At 38.9% G+C, this 24,620-nt stretch overlaps 1 protein-coding gene and 1 long non-coding RNA gene across 6 annotated transcripts in view; one reads left to right on the forward strand and one right to left on the reverse strand.

The window, feature by feature from the left end:
* Window positions 1–24,620, forward strand: part of LOC140606909 (uncharacterized) — a 183,013-nt gene that overhangs the window by 106,827 nt on the left and 51,566 nt on the right. The gene's annotated exons all lie outside the window — the stretch shown is intronic.
* The window catches only part of KCNJ16 (potassium inwardly rectifying channel subfamily J member 16), a 203,573-nt gene that overhangs the window by 78,259 nt on the left and 100,694 nt on the right, over window positions 1–24,620 (reverse strand). For both annotated transcript variants that reach the window (XM_072780989.1, XM_072780990.1), the window contains one exon: window positions 2,749–2,848. The gene's annotated coding sequence lies outside the window, so the exon portion shown is untranslated. The remainder of the gene's footprint in view (window positions 1–2,748; window positions 2,849–24,620) is intronic.

The following is a 24,620-nucleotide window of genomic DNA, read 5'->3' on the forward strand; positions in this document are numbered from 1 at the left end:
ATTCCATCACTAAAGGATAGTAATGGTAAATCTACCAAAAACAAATAGTAGCTCCACAGACCTCACTTACTTGGTTTGATGTATTATGCTCTGATTCCTTAAATGCTATTCCACTCATGTCCCTTTAATTCCTTTTGCAAAACTCTTCTAAACTAAAGGGACTGAAAAGGAGCATTGTGCGCACTCCCCTTTCATAGTAAGCACTGTGGGCTGATACATAATTGAAAATTTACCAAAGCTCATATGAAGGGTCTCTTGAGGAGACAAAATTTGAACTTTAATTCAAATAAATTTAGGTTGAAGACTAGGGATGACTTGGAGATTTAGGTAGAATATTCAAGGTCTGTTTCTGTTGACTTAAATTATCTAGAAACCTTTATTTTCCAAATAGTCTTTCCTCTTTTCATCCTTGTCTTTAGGAATTAACCATTTAAAATGATCTACTCTGCATAGGTGCATCTGGGAACTTATTGCTAATAACATGATTAATTAACTCCTTTATCAGATGATAACCTGGAAAATGATTAGAATCAAAGAATGAGCTCCCAAGTCTGGTAATTTAAAAGCAGCAGACATATACGCTATATCATAGTCTTGTATTTCTAGAATGTTTCCCTCATTAAAGCATATAAAATGTTTAATTTAAGACTGATGGGTCTTGTCTGGCATGTTGATGTGGAAATTGTCCCATCATCCTAACGACAAATAAGAAATTGATCAAGCTAAAAAATCAACAACTCTTCTTAGATCCACCAGGGCAAATTGCTACCACCAAAATTGAAGGCACATACAGGGAAATGCAGAGAGTCACAAGTTACAAGAGCAGAAACTTCTATGGGAACCAGTGCCAGGGTAGAAAAATCTGAACTGTTTTTGATAATTGCTGGAGGCTCATCTGCACAAGTCTGAGAGATAAAGACTCCATATTATGTGCCTATTATGTCTACAAGATTCTAATTTCAATTCCTTTGGATATATACCTAGAAGTGGGATGGCTGGGTCGTATGGTAGTTCTAGTTTTAATTTTTTGAGAGACCACCATACTGTTTCTCACATTGCACATACTAACTAACATTCCCATTAATGAGATACAAGAGTGCCTGCATCCTCCACATCATCATCACATCCTCGCCAACACTTGTTATCTCTTGTCTTTTTGGTAATTGACATCTTAACAGGTATGAAGTAATACCTCATTGTAATGGTTTCCAAGGTGTATCTTACTCTCTTGCCGATCACAAAGCTTAATACATGTTATCACTGTTTGACTGATGATCTGAAACGGTGGGAAGAAGCATCACTAGATTTTGAAAAGCAATTAACTATACTGTCTTCTTTGCCATTCAAAAGACAAGGGAACATGAGTGTTTATTTTATGTCAAAACCATCAAGACAGAAATCCAGCTGAAATTCACTTAGAGAGTTCCCATCTATGGTTATAGAATCCAAAATGCAGGTTTGCAATACCAGACTACATCTTCAGAGCAAAACCCAAACTGTGATTTGAGGCACTTATAACATCAGCTGACATTTACTTCCTGTTTGGACTGAGAAAGGCCCTGGGCTAGAGAACTTACAAATATAATTTCTCTTATCTCCCTGGCCTCTAACTCCCGTTTCACAGATGAGAAGCCTGAGGCTCAGAATATAAAGTAATTTATCTAAATTCACACAAATAAGGAGTACAGGACTTAGAATTCAAACTTATCTGCTTAAAAGTCAAGATACTTATTCCCATCACAAACCTTGACTAATTGTGTTACTCAAAAGAAAACATTTCTTCTCTTTGAGGCTCAGTTTTTTTCATGTGTGAAATGAAAAGATCCCAAATGATCTTTAATTGCAATATAGTTCAACATTAAATAAATGATTATAAAAATTAAATTATCATTAAATAATTCTTATTAACATTAATTTTAGAGACAATATTAAAGGCAATATCCTCAGAGCAGAACCAGCTAGATCAAAGACGACAGCATTAACTTAATGCAATAGAAAAAAATATTTTCTACTGTTACAAATTACTGAAGTTTAAAGTTTTGACTTACCTACTCATGGGCTCAAAACTTCTTGAGCTAGCTGCTTCTTAAGCTTCTCTTGCTACCTCTGACTCAGGCTAAGAAAGCACCTTCCCTGCTTTGGCCAATCTCTGTTATCTCCTTTTATCAGAATCTTGGTTTGATGTCCAGCCCAGTCAGTCCCTTAGGACCCAGATATCTAGGACATTCTGACGCCAATATTATGCTATGTTCATAAACCTTCTTCCCTTCAGCCAAACCACATGGTCACCAAATATTTGAGGAGAAACTCCTATTGGATAGAAGCATTAGAGAAAAACCTGAGGGCATCTTAGCACTTCATCATTGGCTCGCTCTGGAGATTCACACCCCTTTTGCCAACACAGCCTGGGGACAGCTGTGTAACTGGTAGAGAGTCTGTGGTTCATTTTGAGCCTCAGGTTGACTTACAGGTTCAAGTGTATGGATTGCCCAGAATCCCAGATTCATGGAGACTAACAGACTGTGCTTTTTAACACCCTCATACCTCTGAAAAATCTCATAATGTCCTCTACCATTTCAGAATCCTAGGAAGTTCCTATCTATATTTTGGTGCTTGGTTTAATCATCCACCATTTCTGGAAGGATTGTCTCTGTATCATGGCTGCTAATTATGGGCCAACTATTTGTTCCTAAGGTTTTTTGTTTTTGTTTTTTTATTTTAACACTTACCATATTGTTACGTACTCACAGTTTTACAGGTTTATCTTTGCTCATAGAGTAGAAGAATCTCCATGACAAGACCCATGGCTTCATCTTTCTCTAAATCTTTCGGAGAACCTATCAGAGGGCTTAGGACATAAAAAGCCCAAATAAGATATTTTTGGAGTAATTAATGCATCAAATACTAGTTAAGCACAGATCCCTCTACTCAGAAAAACCTTGAAAGAGAAAAAGACAATTCACTCCTAATTTCCAAGCAATGTTGTATTATCCATCCAACATATATTTATTGAACACCTACCAAATGCCCCATGCTCTTTTAGGCTCTGTGAATATGCCAAAAAATAGATGCACTCCCCGCTCTGTGAAGTATTACATTTTAGTGGGGAAAGATAAGTGATACAAGGAAAGTCAAGTATAGTAGAAGAGGAATCCTATGAAAAAAGAAGAAAATGCTGGGTTTATGGGGAAATTCTATAAAAAGCAAATATTTTATAAAATGCTTTATAAAGAGCAAAGATGAGGATGAAGGAGAACAAATGAAGTAGCAACAACAAATAGCAAGTGCCATTCGATTTGGCTGATGGATTTATATTTAACAACATAATCATACATAAATTTTCTGGAGTTCAAGGAAGGTGATTTGTCAGATTTGTCCATATTGTGTCTTTCTCATTGTAGCTCCTGGATATAACATAATCCACTTCACTCTTAACCTATCAGTGTAGCAGCCAGGATTGGAGAGAGAACTCTTGTCCCATGAATGAGATTGATGGGCCGATGGATCACCTTGCATTCTAGAAAACCACATGTTCTTATAGTTTGTTTGGTTGTGTAGGGATCTTTGTCTTCTAAAGCTCTAACCTCAAATCAGAAATCATCTCCTTTTCCTGAGAGTGACATTCATGTAGCAATAGCAAACTGTCAGGAAATTTTCTGGCAAGATTATTTCCAAATGGTTGATGTTTTAATTGTTCTGAATAGCCTATTATTTGATTGACAACAGTTGATTACACTTCTTCACACCTGTATAGCAGCACACATATATGTCAGAGGGGCATAGAGTTGTATAATTTGTCCATAAAGTGGTACAGACAGATATTATAACATTCAGGAAGGACAAGGTATTGAGAGAATGAAAAACTCTAGTAGATGTAGTGAAATATTTAAAAGCCAGTACTATCTTACTAATTTCTTCTTATGGAGAGCAGAGCAAAAAATCTCAAGGAAGCTACAGAAAAGACTGCTAACTTGCAAGAAAACTCAAATTTCATCTCTTGGGTGTTCATGGATCTTTTCACAACATAGAATTATCACTGGTCATGTTTCTCCAACTCTATTCTGAAGACAGTTTTTTCCCCCTCAAACTAACCAAGATATTCTGCTATAACACTCAAATTGTTCTTTTCCCAATTTGCAGGGGAAAAAATACAACAACAAAACTAAGTTTGTTAGTGGAAACATCTCAATTTTAGCTTGCTTCCTTTTTTCCTTGAAATACAATCTGCATCCAGTTTTCTGGGTTTTGTTTAAGTCTTTCGAAGTAGATTTTTGCTTACAAATTGTAAGGGCTTATCAATAATAGGCAATTATTTTTCTTCTCTATGTTAGCAGTAACCAATTAAAAGGAATATTTTTTGGGGAAAAGGGTCTCATTCACACAGCCACAATACTATAATATATCTAAAATTTTTCTTAACATTTAATGTACGTGATGAGTATACCACAGATTCTAAGAACATGGGCTTTTGGAGATAGATTCTGGTTCTGACTTTGGGCATACGGTGATCAGGGACACATTACCCACCCTCCATGTTTCTCAATGTCACCACTGTTAAATGGGGATAATGATAAACTTTCTCTTATAGTCTTAGGAGTTAAAAATACTAATACATGGCAAGTCCTTAGAGCAATGCCTTGCACACAATTAATTTATAATAAACATTATTTTTACATGGTAAGGGGAGTGGCACAATTCTATTGAAAAACATAAAAGAAGAGGGGTGCCTGGGTGGCTCAGTCAGTTAAGCATCTGACTCTTGATTTTAGTTCAGGTCATGATCTCAGGGACTTGAGATTGAGCCCGGCTTCCACTCTATGCTCAGTAAGGAGTCTGCTTGTCCCTCCCTCTCCTTCTCTTTCTGCCCCTCCCCCTTGTGTGCTCTCCCTCTCTCTCAAAAATAAATTAAATCTTTTTTTTAACAAGAAAAATATAAAAGAAAAATGGAATAAACAGGAATATACATTATGCTCCAGGATGGGAAGAATGCTTATTATAACAATGTCAATTCTCAAATTATTCTATAAGTAGCATGTACTTCTGATCCGAATTCACCTAACTGCAATTCTTGTTGGAAATTGACAACATGGCTAAAAATACAACTGGGAGGATGAATACACTTTTGAGAATGTCTAAGAAAAAAAACCTGGTTGATGAGAGTAATACAAGTTAGTCGCATTATCAAGTGTTAAAATGTTACAGAGTCACAATTATTAAGTCAATGGTGAAAAAGCCAGAATAAACCAACAGATAAATTTAAGACACTAGGTTTCCCAGAGGCAGACACTAAAATGAGAAAAAGCAAAATATTTGATAAAGGTCACAGCTCAAACTAATGAAAAAGGAATGTACTATTCAATAAAAAAATTGGAATAATTGGCCAGCTATTTGGAAAACCAATCAATTTAGAGCCTGTCTTCATAACTTACAGCTAAAAACACTGAGGGACATTTTTTAAATTAAACCATAATGAAGTTATAAGACAATGCATTTGATTACCAGACACACAATGAGCATTTAACTAAAGAAAGAATTGTGCTTGAATTATCATTGTCATAGGTAGTATTCATTGAAGATTTACTATTTGTTAAGTATAAATATATAAAGCGTTTTACTTTCCTTTCTCAGAGCAACAACATAAGGTAAGTAAGGTTACGCACCCAGGAAGTGGCAGTCAGAGTCTGAGTCTGAGCAATCTGATTCTAGAATCTGTGCTCCTAGATTTTTACCACCTAAAATATATCTAACAGAAGTAAAATTGGAAAGGAAAAGATAAAATTAAGAGAAAGAGAAAGAAAAGAAACAAATGGGCCAAGATATAAATGAAAACTTCGTAGTAGAATAAAAGCAAATGGATAATACCTTTCTTTCTTTTTCTTTTAAACATAAAATCCACCCAGCTATCTTTCTTTGCCTTTACTAATGATCATATTTAGAACTAGTGAGATCTCGGGGAGGCATCAATTAAGCATTGCCAAACTGTTTTCCAGAGATGACACACCAATTCACACTTCCCACAAGTGGCAAAAGAATAGAAAGTCTTAAAAGTATTTATAGCTTTTGACCTAGAAATTCCACTTCTAGGAATCTATTCTAAGGGCAACTTTGGAAATGCAGAGAAAGTTTTAATCATAGAGACATCTGTTTAAAGCTTTTTTATTAGAGTAAGGAGATTTGGAGAATAATCTAAATGTAAGAAGAGAGTGGTCGCGTAAATGAAGGTATATCTAGGAGATATTATACTGTTGTGATACTACAGCAGAGGGATCAGCAAACTTTTGCTGTGAGCTGAGTCCAGCCTGCTGCCTGTTTATTTTTTCCTCCCTTTGTCAATAAGGTTTTATTGGAACATAGCCATGTTTTCATTTATATATTGTGTATGGTTTCTTTCATGGTACAAGAACAGAGGTGAACAACTGCTACAGAGACTCTATGGCCTACAATGCCTAAAATATTTATTATGTAGCCACTTACAGACAAAAGACCACCCTTGCCTATAATAGCCAGCCAATTAAGTTACATTTATACAGAATTTTTTTTAACAACAAGGTTAAATGTGAAACTGGCAGTCTTTAATGAAAAAGAAATTATATTTATTCTGATCTATTGGCACAATATTTAATCACCAATAACAATACTAATTATAATAAAATTCTGGCCTTGATATGTCACAATAATCAGTTTTAAAATGGACTGGATCTGTACTATGATTTTAGACTCATTTAAACAGAAATATCTTTTTTTTTTTTTTGTGGTAAATTCTTTCCGAGTACTAGTAATTCTTACAAAGTGCATCATATCTTTTTGCCTCTATACAACTCGTGCTGCACAAACATTAATCTGCGATAATTTATGAAACTTCGGTCCCCAAAGGCAAGCAAGGCCACTGCCAATGATGATGTCATCTGTCATCTATCTTCCCCTTAAGGGCCAACTCCTCTCCTCCCCCCCAGCTGACTTCGTGATCCAATGACCATACTTTTTCACAGTACATCAAAATCTGGAATTAGCTGACTGACCTATTGGGTAACCCTCGCCTGGAAAATTAGGTCAGTATACTATTATATCTGTTTTTAGGATCTTAAGAAATTGCAAAGATGAGTGTAGACCTTCCCTAACTTCTCCGTCTTTGAAAGCAAGCAGTGCCTTCCAGTTAATAAATCACCAGGAAGGGGATGACAGCACAGAAATCTGTGTTCACGTCTCTCAGTTGTTTTTGTCTGGTTCAGAAATCATTAGCACCTGATAGTGGTTTCAATGCTCTCCCAACGGGGAAGGGCATTTCCCAGGCCAGGTTTCTGTCAGACAAGAGACAATCTATGGAGACAATACCTCGGAAGGAAAGAGTCTTGCAAACTTTCAAAGACTGTACCTCAGGGCCTTATGGACAGAGTCACTCATGAGAGTTTCATAGTGGAAATCATACAATAATAGAACTTCCAACAAGGATAAGTAATTACTGTGTATATGTGTGTGTGTGTGTTTTAATTTAGAAAAGATAGGATCATGCCAAAGAGTAAATTGGTCAAGTTCTAGAGTTTCTATTAAAGAATTGCCTGTTTCAAGAGGTATGTATATTATTTACAATAGTTTCCATTAGCTGAACTAGGGAATGGAAAATCAAACTTGGCTGTTAATTCGAATACTACTTCTGATATAAAATGCACTCATCATCTTTGGGAAAGATGTTATATTATTTACTTAGGCAATTGGTATGTCTCAGACATGGTTCTTTTTCCAAATACATATGGACATATACAAATAAACAATATTGAATGTTTAGTTGTTTTTATGGTGTGCTTGCTCATTTTTTAAATAAGCCCCTAATCTAGTCTTTCTATCTTTAAATATTTTGCAGACTCAATATGTTACAGATATTCTGATACATATGGTGGTACAGACAGTTAATAAATCACAATCCCAGTTCTTAAGAAACTCAAAGTCCAAAAAGAGTAGTGAGTAACTGAGAAAGAGAATGAGAGGGGCTACACTGTAAACAAACCTAGAAGAAGAGGTGATGGAAACTTCACGCAGGTGACAAGGTGGTTCTTGAGGATAAAGGAGGAATTCTTTGGGTAGACAAGGTTGCTTTCAGGTAGAAGAAAGCTATGTACAAAAGCATAGAAGCATGAATAGCTTTGGGCAGCTGGATCCCATGGGGAAAGTGAGAAAGAATCCAAGGAAAGTCTAGAGAGATAGAAACTAAGCTCCCTGGGAGCTCTGTATGCCAAGATGAGGAGACTGGAATTATCCTCCAGGTAGCAGAAAAAGGTTTTCTAACATTTTAGAAACATCAGTCAGGCAACAGTGTAGATGGTAGATTTAAAAGTTCAGAGGGAGAAGGAACACAGAGGCTAGTAGAACACTACTGCAATAACAGAGAAGAGAAATGATAAGGCCCATGGGTACACAAAGCAGAGGAACAGTACTGAGAAATGTTGAGAACACCGTAGAGTAGAAATAAAGGGACAGCCACATATGTAAGTTTAAATTTTTGAATACCCACATTTAAAATATAAGACAAACATATGAAATTAATTTTAATAATATCTAACCCAATACACCAAAAATATTATCGTGTGACATATAATCAATATAAAAATTTTCCTGAGACAGTTTATATTCTTTACTTTTTTTTGGTACTATTTTGAAACCCAGTATGTATTTTAAATTTATGGCACATCTCAATTTTGGTAAACTGTATTTCAAGTGCTTAACTGCCATATGCATTTGTGGCTTCCATTTTGAAGAGTGCAGGTTTAGAAAATAAAATCTGCAAGGCTCATTCACCAATTGGGTAAATAATAGTAAAAGAACAATAGCTACTATTTAATGAGTTATTACAGAGAGGTAGGAACAATAACTATATATTATTTCACCCACACTCAAACAATCCTGTGAAGTAGGATTCTTCTTCTTCTTCTTCTTCTTCTTCTTCTTCTTCTTCTTCTTCTTCTTCTTCTTCCTTTTTTATATATATAACAAACTTAGAGAGGTTAAGTAACTTGACCAAAATCACATAGTTTTGGTAAGTGACAAAATTTGAACCAAGGTCTATGGGACAATCTAGCCCAGACTCTTAACCACTAAACTATACTGCTTCCTAAAGCAAAGTGCAAGAGGAATTGAGGTTGATTGTAACATGCAAAAGCTAATGGGTAATCATACCACTCACTGTTATGGCAGTTTGTGGAAGGATCATAGGTATAGAAAGGAAGATAGCATGATTTCAGAGTTGTTGACTGAAAAATGCAATTTTTGCCTGTTATGTTTGCTCTCTATCATACTGAACTAAAAAGTGAAAGGCTTTTAAGCACAGATATTTTTGTCTGTTTTGTCCTAAACCAGTATCTGGCAGGCATTCAGTTGGCACTCAATAAATGTTAAATGGAAAAACGAACGTAATGGGCAAATGAATAGATGGTTGGATGGATGGATGGATGGATGGATGGATGGATGGGGGATGAATGGTTGGATAGATGGATAGATGGATAGATGGATGGTTGGATGGGTAGTTGGATGGATGGTCGGATGGATTATCATCCTTAAGAAGATCCCATCAATAAAGAAATCTAGTGAAAATTTCAGATAGGAGATGAAGATTGAAGAGTGACCATATTTAGGAGACAGCCAAATATGTGACATTGACTGAGAACCCATATGAACAAAATGGAAAATAAGAATGAAACAAGGAGAAGGGTAATTTGAAAAGCATCAATATTTAAGTGAGTTTTGGAGGAAGAGGAGATAGAGAAGGAAACTAAGAAAAAAAAGTCAGACAAGTAGAAGAAATAAAAGAATTATACTGAGAAATTCAAGAGAGATAAGAATTTTGGAACGAGGGAATATAAACCAGCATCAAATGGGGAATCAATGCCAAATATGGAGAGATCGTAGTTCATTGTATTTGACAAGGTGGAGTTCATTGATTGCCTTCCTAAGAGTAGTTTTCTTAGCCTAGAGAGAATAAAAAATAAGTTGCTCCAGCTTGAAAAATAAAGGAAGGCCAGCAATGGAGAGAATGAATGAAGAGGCTTGGCTAGGCCTTGTTTACAACAATGACTTTCTGGGAGCAAAGAAAACCTTCCAAGACAAGTTAAATAAGTTAAATAAATTATGGTAGAATCTTGTCAATAGGCAAGTACAACTCTTAAAAGCCACTCCTCGGGATGTATTTTTCTCAGTTTTTTTTTTCTTCTTTCAAGAAGAAAATAATTTATTCAGGAAATTTCTAAGTTGCAGAGTGCTTCAGGCAAACGGGCTGAGAGAGGCGGGAAGGGGTGAAGGTGAAAAGCAGGTCAGCATTTGCTCATGCTCGAATTCCCATATGTATCCATCAGCCTGACTTGTGGCTGTGCTTGCCCCTCCACCCAGCCTCTCCCGAGATGCCCACATGCCTGCGGGTCTGGCTGCTACCCCCATGCAGACCCCCCATGTGATGTGCCCTTGGCTTCAGCCCTTTCAGTTCTCTAGCACTTTCTTGCTCATCTAATCCCCGTGTCCTTTGTAAAATCACAGGTAAACCTGACTCCCCTCCAAAGCCAGTCTGGGGCCATAGAAAGCTTTGTGGCCTCTACCACTCCCATTTCTGCTCCACCCTCCATGTCATGGTGGTGCTGGGCCTTTAGGAACACAGAGCCCAGTTCCCCTCTACTCTCAGATCATAGAATCAAGGATCTCTCCATCTCTTCTATCCCTAGATTTACCTCAAAAGGTGCCAAACGCAACCCCGATCATTTCCAACTCCCCTTTCTACCTTGTGAATCCTAGTCATGGTGACCTGTGTACCCACAGTTGTGGCACAAATCTTCCCAGATCCCTGCAAACCATTAAGCACAAAGCTTTTCTTTCTAGAATCTTTAGTGCCTCTACCATGGGTCATGAAAGTCTGTTTTTAAAATTCGGTCTTCATTTCCTCAGTAAAAAACCCAGGTGAGGAAGACTCACCCTGGTTTATTTTTTTTATTTTTATTTTTTTGTATTTTGCATTTTGTAGTTTATTTTTTTTTAATTTATTTTTTATTGGTGTTCAATTTACTAACATACAGAATAACCCCCAGTGCCCAGTGCCGTCACCCATTCACTCCCACCCCCCGCCCTCCTCCCCTTCCACCACCCCTAGTTCGTTTCCCAGAGTTAGCAGTCTTTACGTTCTGTCTCCCTTTCTGATATTTCCCACACATTTCTTCCCCCTTCCCTTATTTTCCTTTCACTATTATTTATATTCCCCAAATGAATGAGAACATATAATGTTTGTCCTTCTCCGACTGGCTTACTTCACTCAGCATAATACCCTCCAGTTCCATCCACGTTGAAGCAAATGGTGGGTATTTGTCATTTCTAATAGCTGAGTAATATTCCATTGTATACATAAACCACATCTTCTTTATCCATTCATCTTTCGTTGGACACCGAGGCTCCTTCCACAGCTTGGCTATCGTGGCCATTGCTGCTATAAACATCGGGGTGCAGGTGTCCCGGCGTTTCATTGCATTTGTATCTTTGGGGTAAATCCCCAACAGTGCAATTGCTGGGTCGTAGGGCAGGTCTATTTTTAACTGTTTGAGGAACCTCCACACAGTTTTCCAGAGTGGCTGCACCAGTTCACATTCCCACCAACAGTGTATGAGGGTTCCCTTTTCTCCGCATCCTCTCCAACATTTGTTGTTTCCTGCCTTGTTAATTTTCCCCATTCTCACTGGTGTGAGGTGGTATCTCATTGTGGTTTTGATTTGTATTTCCCTGATGGCAAGTGATGCAGAGCATTTTCTCATGTGCATGTTGGCCATGTCTATGTCTTCCTCCGTGAGATTTCTGTTCATGTCTTTTGCCCATTTCATGATTGGATTGTTTGTTTCTTTGGTGTTGAGTTTAAGAAGTTCTTTATAGATCTTGGAAACTAGCCCTTTATCTGATATGTCATTTGCAAATATCTTCTCCCATTCTGTAGGTTGTCTTTGAGTTTTGTTGACTGTATCCTTTGCTGTGCAAAAGCTTCTTATCTTGATGAAGTCCCAATAGTTCATTTTTGCTTTTGTTTCTTTTGCCTTCGTGGATGTATCTTGCAAGAAGTTACTATGGCCGAGTTCAAAAAGGGTGTTGCCTGTGTTCTTCTCTAGGATTTTGATGGAATCTTGTCTCACATTTAGATCTTTCATCCATTTTGAGTTTATCTTTGTGTATGGTGAAAGAGAGTGGTCTAGTTTCATTCTTCTGCATGTGGATGTCCAATTTTCCCAGCACCATTTATTGAAGAGACTGTCTTTCTTCCAATGGATAGTCTTTCCTCCTTTATCGAATATTAGTTGCCCATAAAGTTCAGGGTCCACTTCTGGATTCTCTATTCTGTTCCACTGATCTATGTGTCTGTTTTTGTGCCAGTACCACACTGTCTTGATGACCACAGCTTTGTAGTACAACCTGAAATCTGGCATTGTGATGCCCCCAGCTATGGTTTTCTTTTTTAAAATTCCCCTGGCTATTCGGGGTCTTTTCTGATTCCACACAAATCTTAAAATAATTTGTTCTAACTCTCTGAAGAAAGTCCATGGTATTTTGATAGGGATTGCATTAAACGTGTCTATTGCCCTGGGTAACATTGACATTTTCACAATATTAATTCTGCCAATCCATGAGCATGGAATATTTTTCCATCTCTTTGTGTCTTCCTCAATTTCTTTCAGAAGTGTTCTATAGTTTTGAGGGTATAGATCCTTTACATCTTTGGTGAGGTTTATTCCTAGGTATCTTATGCTTTTGGGTGCAATTGTAAATGGGATTGACTCCTTAATTTCTCTTTCTTCAGTCTCATTGTTAGTGTATAGAAATGCCACTGACTTCTGGGCATTGATTTTGTATCCTGCCACGCTACCGAATTGCTGTATGAGTTCCAGCAATCTTGGGGTGGAGACTTTTGGGTTTTCTATGTAGAGTATCATGTCATCGGCGAAGAGGGAGAGTTTGACTTCTTCTTTGCCAATTTGAATGCCTTTAATGTCTTTTTGTTGTCTGATTGCTGAGGCTAGGACTTCCAGTACTATGTTGAACAGCAGTGGTGAGAGTGGACATCCCTGTCTTGTTCCTGATCTTAGGGGAAAGGCTCCCAGTGCTTCCCCATTGAGAATGATATTTGCTGTGGGCTTTTCATAGATGGCTTTTAAGATGTCGAGGAATGTTCCCTCTATCCCTACACTCTGAAGAGTTTTGATCAGGAATGGATGCTGTATTTTGTCAAATGCTTTCTCTGCATCCAATGAGAGGATCATATGGTTCTTGGTTTTTCTCTTGCTGATATGATGAATCACATTGATTGTTTTACGGGTGTTGAACCAGCCTTGTGTCCCAGGGATAAATCCTACTTGGTCATGGTGAATAATTTTTTTAATGTACTGTTGGATCCTATTGGCCAGTATCTTGTTGAGAATTTTTGCATCCGTGTTCATCAGGGATATTGGTCTGTAATTCTCCTTTTTGGTGGGGTCTTTGTCTGGTTTTGGAATTAAGGTGATGCTGGCCTCATAGAACGAATTTGGAAGTACTCCATCTCTTTCTATCTTTCCAAACAGCTTTAGGAGAATAGGTATGGTTTCTTCTTTAAACGTTTGATAAAATTCCCCTGGGAAGCCATCTGGCCCTGGACTCTTGTGTCTTGGGAGGTTTTTGATGACTGCTTCAATTTCCTCCCTGGTTATTGGCCTGTTAAGGTTTTCTATTTCTTCCTGTTCCAGTTTTGGTAGTTTGGGCTTTCCAGGAATGCGTCCATTTCTTCTAGATTGCCTAATTTATTGGCGTATAGCTGTTCATAATATGTTTTTAAAATCGTTTGTATTTCCTTGGTGTTGGTAGTGATCTCTCCTTTCTCATTCATGATTTTATTAATTTGAGTCTTCTCTCTCTTCTTTTTAATAAGGCTGGCTAATGGTTTATCTATCTTGTTAATTCTTTCAAAGAACCAACTCCTGGTTTTGTTGATCTGTTCCACAGTTCTTCTGGTCTCGATTTCGTTGAGTTCTGCTCGAATCTTTATTAACTCCCTTCTTCTCTTGGGTGTAGGATCTATTTGCTGTTTTTTCTCTAGCTCCTTTATGTGTAAGGTTAGCTTTTGTATTTGAGTTCTTTCCAGTTTTTGAATGGATGCTTGTATTGCGATGTATTTCCCCCTTAGGACTGCTTTTGCTGCATCCCAAAGATTTTGAACGGTTGTATCTTCATTCTCATTAGTTTCCATGAATCTTTTTAATTCTTCCTTAATTTCCTGGTTGACCCTTTTATCTTTTAGCAGGATGGTCCTTAACCTCCACGTGTTTGAGGTCCTTCCAAACTTCTTGTTGTGATTTAGTTCTAATTTCAAGGCATTATGGTCTGAGAATATGCAGGGGACAATCCCAATCTTTTGGTATCGGTTCAGACCCGATTTGTGACCCAATATGTGGTCTATTCTGGAGAAAGTTCCATGTGCGCTTGAGAAGAATGTGTATTCAGTTGAGTTTGGATGTAAAGTTCTGTAGATATCTGTGAAATCCATCTGGTCCAGTGTATCATTTAAAGCTCTCGTTTCTTTGGAGATGTTGTGCTTAGAAGACCTATCGAGTATAGAAAGAGCTAGATTGAAGTCACCAAGTATAAGTGTATTATTATCTAAGTATTTCTTCACTTTGGTTAATAATTGATATATTTGGCAGCTCCCACATTCGGGGCATATATATTGAGGATTGTTAAGTCCTCTTGTTGAATAGATCCTTGAAGTATGATATAGTGTCCCTCTTCATCTCTCACTACAGTCTTTGGAGTAAATTTTAGTTTATCTGATATAAGGATGGCTACCCCTGCTTTCTTTTGAGGACCATTCGAATGGTAAATGGTTCTCCAACCTTTTATTTTCAGGCTGTAGGTGTCCTTCTGTCTAAAATGAGTCTCTTGTAGACAGCAAATAGATGGGTCCTGCTTTTTTATCCAGTCTGAAACCCTGCGCCTTTTGATGGGGTCATTAAGCCCGTTCACATTCAGAGTTACTATTGAGAGATATGAGTTTAGTGTCATCATGTTATCTATTCAGTCCTTGTTTTTGTGGACTGTTCCCCTGAACTTCTTCTTAAAGGGGAAATTTAAGAGTCCCCCTTAAAATTTCTTGCAGAGCTGGTTTGGAGGTCACATATTCTTTTAGTTGCTGCCTGTCTTGGAAGCTCTTTATCTCTCCTTCCATTTCGAATGAGAGCCTTGCTGGATAAAGTATTCTTGGTTGCATGTTCTTCTCATTTAGGACCCTGAATATATCCTGCCAGCCCTTTCTGGCCTGCCAGGTCTCTGTGGAGAGGTCTGCTGTTACCCTAATACTCCTCCCCATAAAAGTCAGGGATTTCTTGTCTCTTGCTGCTTTAAGGATCTTCTCTTTATCTTTGGAATTTGCAAGCTTCACTATTACATGTCGAGGTGTTGAACGGTTTTTATTGATTTTAGGGGGGGATCTCTCTATTTCCTGGATCTGAATGCCTGTTTCCCTCCCCAGATTAGGAAAGTTTTCAGCTAGAATTTGTTCAAATACATATTCTGGCCCTCTGGCCCTTTCGGCGCCCTCGGGAACCCCAATTAAACGTAGGTTTTTCTTTCTCAGGCTGTCGTTTATTTCCCTTAATCTATCTTCATGGTCTTTTAATTGTTTGTCTCTTTTTTCCTCAGTTTCCCTCTTTGCCATCAACTTGTCTTCTATGTCACTCACTCGTTCTTCCACCTCGTTAACCCTCGTCGTTAGGACTTCTAGTTTGGATTGCATCTCATTCAATTGATTTTTAATTTTTGCCTGATTAGCTCTAAATTCTGCAGTCATGAAGTCTCTTGAGTCTTTTATACTTTTTTCTAGAGCCACCAGTAGCTGTATAATAGTGCTTCTGAATTGGCTTTCTGACATTGAATTGTAATCCAGATTTTGTAACTCTGTGGGAGAGAGGACTGTTTCTGATTCTTTCTTTTGAGGTGAGGTTTTCCTTCTAGTCATTTTGCTCAGTGCAGAGTGGCCAAAAGCAAGTTGTATTGGGAAAAAGAGAAAAAGAGAGGAGAGAAAGAAGGAAAGAAAAGAGAAAGAGAAAAAAAAGGGGAAGAAAAAAAGAACGAAAAAAAAAAAGAAGAAAAAGAGAAAGAAAAAGAAAGGAGAAAAAAAGGGGGTGGGGGAAGGAAACAAATCAAAAAGCAAAGCAAAAAAAAAAAAAAAAGAACCACGGGGGAGTATCTTCTGATTCTGTGTTCTTTAAGTCCCTTGGCTTCTCCTGGAAGTTGTCCGTCTAGCTGATCTTCTGGGGGAGGGGCCTGTTGTGCAGATTTTCAGGTGTTAGCAGTTGGGGGAGCTGCTGTGCCCCTGCCTGGTGCAGGGCTCAGTGGGGGTTGTTTACCCCGTGAGGCCGCAGGAGGAACAGCCCCAGTGGCGGGGCAGCTCTGGAAACCTGGATTCAGCTCCGGCAGGAACTCCGTCTGCAGGGCCTGGAGGCTCCGGGCGGGGCCGCTGATCTGCTCAGCTGGGGCAGGAGCGTCCTCGCTGTCCTGGGCCCTCCCGGCCTCTGCCTGTCCCTGGGGGAGGCGGGATCCTGGGCTGTGTCCCGGCGCCCAGTGCTGCGGGGCCTGCGCTGGTGGATTCGCGCTCCCGGGCCGCGCAGCCCCCTCCGCGGAGCCGCCGCCCGAGCCCCTTCAGCTGCTCCGGGTCCCGCCGGTCCCGCCGCCCGCGCTGCAGCCCTTAGGGAGCTCGGCGCACTCTCCCGGGGTCAGGTCCCTGTTAGTGTCCCCGGGAGCCCGAGGGCATCCCCGCCCTCCTGGGTCCTGCTCCAACTCCCCGCGAGCCCCTTTCCCCCGGGAAGGTCGGTGCAGCTCCTGCTCCTCCGGGACGGGGCTCTCCTGTCCTGGGGACACTCGCCCCGGCCTCAGCCCGGCTCCTCGCGGGGCCCCTCCCCCTTGGAGGCCTTTGTTTCTTTACTTCTTTTTCCCCGTCTTCCTACCTTGATAGAAGCGCGAACTCTTCTCACTGTAGCATTCCAGCTGGTCTCTCTTTAATTCTCAGGCCGAATTCATAGATTTTCAGGATAATTTGAAGGTTTTCTAGGTAGTTTGGTGGAGACAGGTGATTTGGGGACCCTGCTCTTCTGCCATCTTGCTCCTCCTCACACCCTGGTTTATGTAGCATCCTTTGGCAGGTAGGGGTGGGAAAAGGCTCTAATAAGCAGGTGCAAGAGTAGGAGAGGGTGTCAAGGAGGATGTGTGTGCATCGGGAGAAACACAGGCTTTGCAAGTTGAAGATAGTTTCCAGGGCCACCTGGGTGGGTCAGGTCATGATCTCAGGGTCCTGGGATCAAGCCCCATGTCGGGCTCCCTGCTCAGTGGGGAGTCTACTTCTCCCTCTTCCTCTGCCTGCCATTCCCCCTGCTTGCACTCTCTCTCTGTCAAATAAATAAATAAAATCTTAAAAAAAAAAGATAATATTCAGCTATACCATTGAACACACTACAGCCACTAAGGATGACATTGTAAATTAATACAATGTCATTGAACGAGCTTCAAGGCGTACAATATTAAAAAGTCAACATTCACGTCATAAAACAGTGTGAACTCAGGATACATTTTATGCCTTTAAAGTACTTTTGTGAGTAGAAATGTGTTAGGAGTACATATAAGTTGATCACTAACATCTTTAGCTATTGATCTTATGGTCATAGCTTCTCTTTCCGTCTTTATTTTCTTTTCTATTTTACATAATGAGGATGTATCATTTTTGTAAAACCAACCAACCAACCAAAAAAACCTTAGTTTTCGTTTTCTCAAAGCTGTGGAGGATAGGAGCGTGACAGGCAGTAGCCGGAGGGAGATGTGAGGTCAAAGGTGGGTTTTGTTTGGAATGGCAGAAATTTGCTCATGTTTATAACTGAGGGGAAGGAGCCTGTAGAGAAGGAAAGGCTGAAGATATGGGAAGAAGGGGGTCATTGTTGGGGGCAAGGTCTTAGAGGAAAAGCAGATGGAATAGAATCTAACAACAAATGGGGCAATTGGAAGGATCGCTACAACCCAGAACAGGAACAATTATTTTTCTGTTAAGAAAAAAGATGCATGGGGCACCTGGGTGGCTCAGTCAGTGAAACATCTGCCTTCAGCTCAGGTGGTGATCTCAGAGTTGTGGGATTGAGCCAGAATCAGGCTCCTTGCTCAAAGGGGAGTCTGCTTCTCCCTCTGCTTTCCCCTCCTCTCCCAGCTTGTGCTTGTTCTCTCCCTCTCTCTCTCTCTCATAGATAAATAAAATCTTTAAAACAAGAGAAAAAGAAAAAAGTTGCATGTGTGTGTCTAAACATTTCTAGCAAAGCAGAAATGGGCACAGAGAGGATGAGGAGGCCACAGGAGTGTTCGCTTTCCAGGGAACAATCAGTGATGCCCCCACACCCTTGCTTATGCAGAACTATCTTCATTTCCCACTCCTCACCTACCATCCAGACCCATCTCCAGCCCACTTGTGTATGGGGCCTCTGAGCTGCCCCAAGCTTCCAGTGAGCAACTACCTTCCCCTCAATGATTAGATCCCAGAACCCACTGGGGAGCTTTTCAAAAAAACACGTTCCCAGGATCCCACACCTGGAATAGTCTACTTCTATAGTTCAGACCAGCACTTCCTCAACTTTGGTGTGTACACAAATGACCCCGGGAGCTTATTAAAAATGCAGATTCTGATTCAGTGGGTTCAGGGTAGGACTGGAATTGTTAACATTTCTAACAAGTTTCCAGGTAATGCAAAGGCTGAGACCACATCAAGAAGCAAGGGCCTAGCATGAGTGATGGAAAGCTGTATTTTGTTTTCCAAATGATTTAAATGCAACCATCTAGGGACAGTTAACTGATAGACATTTAGGAACTGCTACTCATTCCCCTGGATGTTAGAATCTGCTCTCCCATTTTATTACAGTTATTTGTCTTTGTATAGGCTTGGCTGTCGTGTTTTCCACTAAACTGCAAGTCATTAAAAAGAACAATGACATTTATTTTGTTATTACTTTTTAAAATATTTTCTTTATTTATTCATGACAGACACAGAGAGACATAGGCAGAGGGAGAAGCAGGCTCCCTGCAGGGAGCCCGATGCGGGACTCGATTCCAGGACCCTGGGATCACAACCTGAGCCAAAGGCACAGGGCCACCCAGGGGCCCCATGACATTTAATACTTTTGCAGAGGGGATGAGCACTGGGTATTATTCTGTATGTTGGCAAAGTGAACACCAATAAAAAATAAATTTATTATAAAAAAATACTTTTGCATACCTCCATCTATCCAGGTGTCCCACAGAACTGACATGCACGGCGTGTTGCTGCTTTAAGACTTACTTATCATCAAGAAAGTGATTCCAAAATTGTTGCCATAATAAACACAGAGTGAAAGTAGAATGATTTTAATTTTTCAGATTTCATCTGAATGTTAACATACGCGGTTTCCGTCAGGTATGATGGGTTACCCATCAAAACCCACTGCTGGCCTTCACCGGTGACACTTCCCCCTCCGTGTCTCTGCTGTATTTATTATTCATCTGGCCTTGGGTTTGCTTTAATTACCAGGTGTCTTGTTTTCTTCTGCCCACACCTGATTTCAGGATGCCAAGGTCAAATGCCCCCCTTTCAAGTTCCCTGCGTCACACCGTACCCTGTTTTGAACACCTGAAGTATATAAAATCTAAGGTTAACATGGATTTTATGTTGTCCTTTGGGGCAGGAAAATATAAAACCTGAGCTCCAGGAATGGCCTACTTCCTGTTTTTATTGGTCATAAAGGTTTCATAGTGGGAGCAGGTGGCTCAGAGACGCAGAATGGACTAACTCCTAGCAAGTCTCTTGCCTAGATGTGAGGGCAGCCTCCCTCTCCATACTGAAACCATATTAGAACACCTGCACAGAAAACCCACTGCAGTCCTCAGCCCCATTGTAAGTGTGTAATTCAATGATTTTTAGCAAATATATGCAGTTAAAGGATAGGTCACTAATTTAGATCATTTCTATCACCCCAATAAGATCACTTTGCCCCTTTACCGTTAATTCCTGTTTTTGCCCCAGCCCCAAGTAACCAACCACTCATCTTTGTGTGTGTGTCTGTGTCTCTCTCTAAATTTGTATTTTCTGGATATTTCATGAATGTGGTATCACGCTGCATGTGGTCTTTTGTGCCTGGCTCATTTCACTTAGCATAATGCTTTCAAGTTTCATCCACATTGTAGACTGGGTCAGTCCTTTATCATACATATTATTTCCAAACAGTATTCCACTGTATGGAAACATCATATTCTCTTTGGTCTTTCACGAGTTCATGAACATTTGAATTGTTTCCAGCTTTTGCCTGTCATGAATAATGTGCCTATGAATGTGCATGTGCATGATTTTGTGTGGCCATAAGTTCTCATTTCTATTGGGTCGAAACCAAGGAGTGGAATTTCTGGTTTATATGAAAAATTTATATTGAACTTCTTAAGAAATTGTCACACTGTTTTCCAAAGTGTTGAACCATTTTACATTTCTAGCAGGAAAGTATGAGAGTTCCTGATTCTCTACATTTATTATTGCCTTTTATTTTTTTTTTTTTTACCACCTTCCTGTAGGTGTGAAACAGTTCTTACTGTGGCTTAAACTTGCATTTCCCCAGTGACTAATGATATCGAGAATCTTTTCATGTGCTTACTACCCATTCATTTATTTTCTTGGTGCAATGTTTCAAATGGGTTAGGTCTTAATGCTTCTCTCTCCAAAGTGACCTCACTTATGCATGTCCTGACAATGTAAAACTCTCAAAGACCAAACACTCTGCAAATAGAGAAGGACTTAATAACATTAATAGTAGATAAAGCAGTAAATACTCTTTAAGGAAATGCAAATTTCATTTTACAATATGTAATAAAAATGCTTCACTGCCCTAAAAGTTTTCCATTAATTAACTTAAATTTCAACTGGCACAGTTCACTTTTGTTTCTTTTCCTTTACTTTCTTTGCTCCTGCCCGCCCACCCCCCTTACCCCCCCAATTTGTCAGTATTGCTGTAAACCTAAACCTCATGGAAGGCTATTATAGCATCAGGAACAGATGGTGAAAGTTTCCATAAAACAGAAAGGGAAACAGACTTGTCAGAGTGAGGTAAGTAAACACAGAGCACATGAATGGTGAGAACTGAAATTGAGTGTTAAGTACAAATTAAAAATAGAAAGCATAACTGCGAAACTTGTTTTGGAAAAAATGATCTTTTTAGAATATGGCTATTAAAAAACATGCATAAACTCAGTGTTATTTGTATTTATCTTTGGAACACAGCCATGTGCAATTATTTGGGACAATAAGTAAAACACTCACCAACAGCAAAATAGAGTAAAAGAGATTATCTAGATAATTTAGTAACAGTCTCAAATGTAATGGGGGAATGCCTTCTGTTGTGTCTTGATGAAAATTAAAAAAAAATGTTTATATGAATCAAACAAATAATGAGACGATTATTCTCTTCTCCAATTCCCTTTCATGTATGCTCACAATTGTTAGAAGGAAGTGAGACAATGACCACTTCTTTTTCGTTGTATTTCTTCTATTAATAGAGAGAGAATAGATGGAACCATCACCATTTGGCCTATCCTCTAGATTATTGCGTTGGATTGAGCCACAAGACTCCCACCTTGTTTGTTGCTGTTATTGTGGCTTTGTTCTTTGTTTGTTTTTCTCACTTAATATCCATATTTTAGAGGAAATAAAAGACTTAAGATTTTCTCAAATTCCCATTTCCTCTTCACAAAACAGAATAGGGAGGAAAACATGAATTCTTCTCTTGATGAAGGAAACTATTTTTTTAATCTTTGAGGTCAGACGTTGTTTTTGTGCAGAGCTTCAAAAGTGTCTCCTCCTGTGTGGATGTTCTTAATGACTCACAATGAATATAACATAGAAGAAAAGGCAGGAGGAAGCATACACGTCAAATTTTCTCACAACTGTGTCTGCAATGTAGAATAGTGTCTTGTATGCCATCTATACAGTCAGCAACCCATAAATATTGTTGGCTGATTATATGACTAAACTAGAGATAGCTGGAGATAAATTATTCTTGAAAAACTTAAATAAGTTTGTTCTTGTTCAACCAGATGGACCCTTTAATATTTAAGAATAAATCATAAAAAAAGAATAAATCATTAGGGAAAAAAGAGAACAGTACATCTCAAATTTGGAACATTTAACTAGAAGACATAGAAGATCCCTTCAGTGTCATCAGTCTCTGTGCTATGATTCAAGGTCCTTCATGTTAACAGACAACTGTCCTTTGGACAATACTTTTGCAAACATCTTGCACATCTCCCCTCCAATCCCAATCTTATTTCTACACACACAGTCCAGAATACAGTGCTTTATAGCAGCTGATGTATAATGAGGAGAACCCACAGGGTACAAGCAACGGACAATGTGCAATTTTTCTCTGTCTTCCAAGAATCATATCCCCTCTCCCCAAATCCATCCCTGTCTACAAAGCAATAATTGGTATACACAGCATATTACATAAGGTACGAATATAAGTTGTATATATATAATTAAATACAATTATAAAAGTTTATAGATTAATTTGGCCCACTGTCAAATAATAGCTAGCAATGATACAGACTAATCTTTAAGTAATTCAGTGTTAACCATATGCCCAAGATTCTGCTAAATTAGATTCTCTAAAACTCTGACGATCTTAGTCAGCTACTAATATGCATGTGATGTCCATTCATAGATGATCAATATTTAAGTGCATTAAGAGTGGGAAGAAGTAGTGATTAATTCTAATTTTGGAAGAATATAGTTTTTCTCTATGTCAGTTTGGCCTTGTCATATCAAGACTTTTCTTTTGTACCTGGCAAGTCTCCCTCATTATTTAATTGGGCTGATGTTAAAAAGGAGCACATAATTGATATCAGAAAGGAAAATATTTTTTTAAATATAATAAAAATGGTGATAGTGACAATTTAGTTTCTCTTTTAGTCACCAACTTGGATAATCACAGGCTTTGAATAGAATAACGATACATGTCATGTGTGGATAGCTTGATGGTTAGTATTATTATCTATGGGCTTTCTCCAATGTACAATATATTTTCATACACATTATCTCACAGAATGTGATGCATACCTCACTGCATAATTATGAAAGTTATTGTGCCCACCTACAGATTACAAAATCAAGACTTGGCTCAATGAGGCAAGTAAATACCGCTAGTCAGTGAGGGAGCAAAGGTTTAAACCTGGCTTTATTTGATTCTGAACAACACACACTTTTGAGATACATCTTTTGGTTTCATGAGTAGGAGAGTTCTTAAAAAGATGCTTTACATGAACAAATCAATACTAATTAGTCACGTTGAGGAAAACATTTACATAAAACAAACAATTACATCTCTAAGAGGTGCAATTGAAGAAACATTTCTTGCAGATGTTTCTTTTCATTAAAACCCCTTAGCTGTTAAGAGAATATTTTGAGACCAAAATCCAAGAAAGAAAGACAGTGAGATTTAATATTTTCATGTACCAGCCTGAATGTGCCGATTCCTTTACTTATATCAGCATATTGTTTTCCTCTCGTAATATGTAAATGAAAAGGGGACTAGCAGACCTATAGGAAATAAGGTTGAATAATTTAATTTTGAGCCTCAGACATGGTAGAAAGACCTTGAAATTCCATAGTTCGGTTTATTTATTTTTTTCTTACTTGAGGCACATTTCTACATTCCACTAATGGCCACACCACTCTCACCTGTGAGTGAGGACCATGGGAACTGAAAGACCATAGACCAAGCTAACTTTCTTGGATGGATGCTATCTTCAGCATAACTTTGAAGGTCCAATTCTAACCACTTACTTTAAATCTTCCCTGGTGTCAGTCAACAAAGATAGCGAGGCTCCCAAAGCAAGGGCTAGAAATAGCTTGAAGATGGTGACCTTGGCTTTATGACAGGAGTCTTTGCTATAGTTTGAAGTTTAGGGTGAAGTTTATCCCATAATTTTCAAGTAAAAGGATCCACTTCATCCTTGAGCCATGGAGCATCTAGCTGGGAGTGTGGCAGACCTGGATGGGCACAGAATTTTTTGTGCAGCCTATAAACAGCCCTAACCTAGAGTCCCAGTTCTTTGACTTGGTGACTAATTAATTAACCTGAGAAGAATCCCAGAGGGTAATTGTAAAAATCAAGTGGAGATATTCTTTGTGCAGTGGCTGTCATAGTAACAATAAACATATTGATACAGGAAAAGGGCCCTTTTCCTTTCTATGTAAAAACCAGATTTAAAATAAAACTTCAAGTATGGTTCAATCAAAAAGGAAAGGGAAAGGAGCCAAGGAAAGAAGATAGAAGAGACAGTTGATGCAATATGGAAGTTGGCGTCTCAGAGATCTCATGCTTATCTACATACTATAAACACTTGCAATGCAATCCAGAGGTCTTATCAAACCCGACAGAACCACATGGTCTGGTCTCTCCTACCTTTCTTACTTCATCTTCTACCACTCGTCCTCACTGCCTGAGCCCTCTGCCTTCCTTTTGAAGAGGCTATTCCTCAGGACAGCAAGTTCAAGGACTTCTCTGTCTAGAAAATGCGACTTTCACTTGTTCACATGG

Source organism: Canis lupus, chromosome 16 (assembly GCF_048164855.1).
Source record: "Canis lupus baileyi chromosome 16, mCanLup2.hap1, whole genome shotgun sequence".
In the NCBI taxonomy this organism is placed as follows: Eukaryota; Metazoa; Chordata; class Mammalia; order Carnivora; family Canidae; genus Canis; species Canis lupus.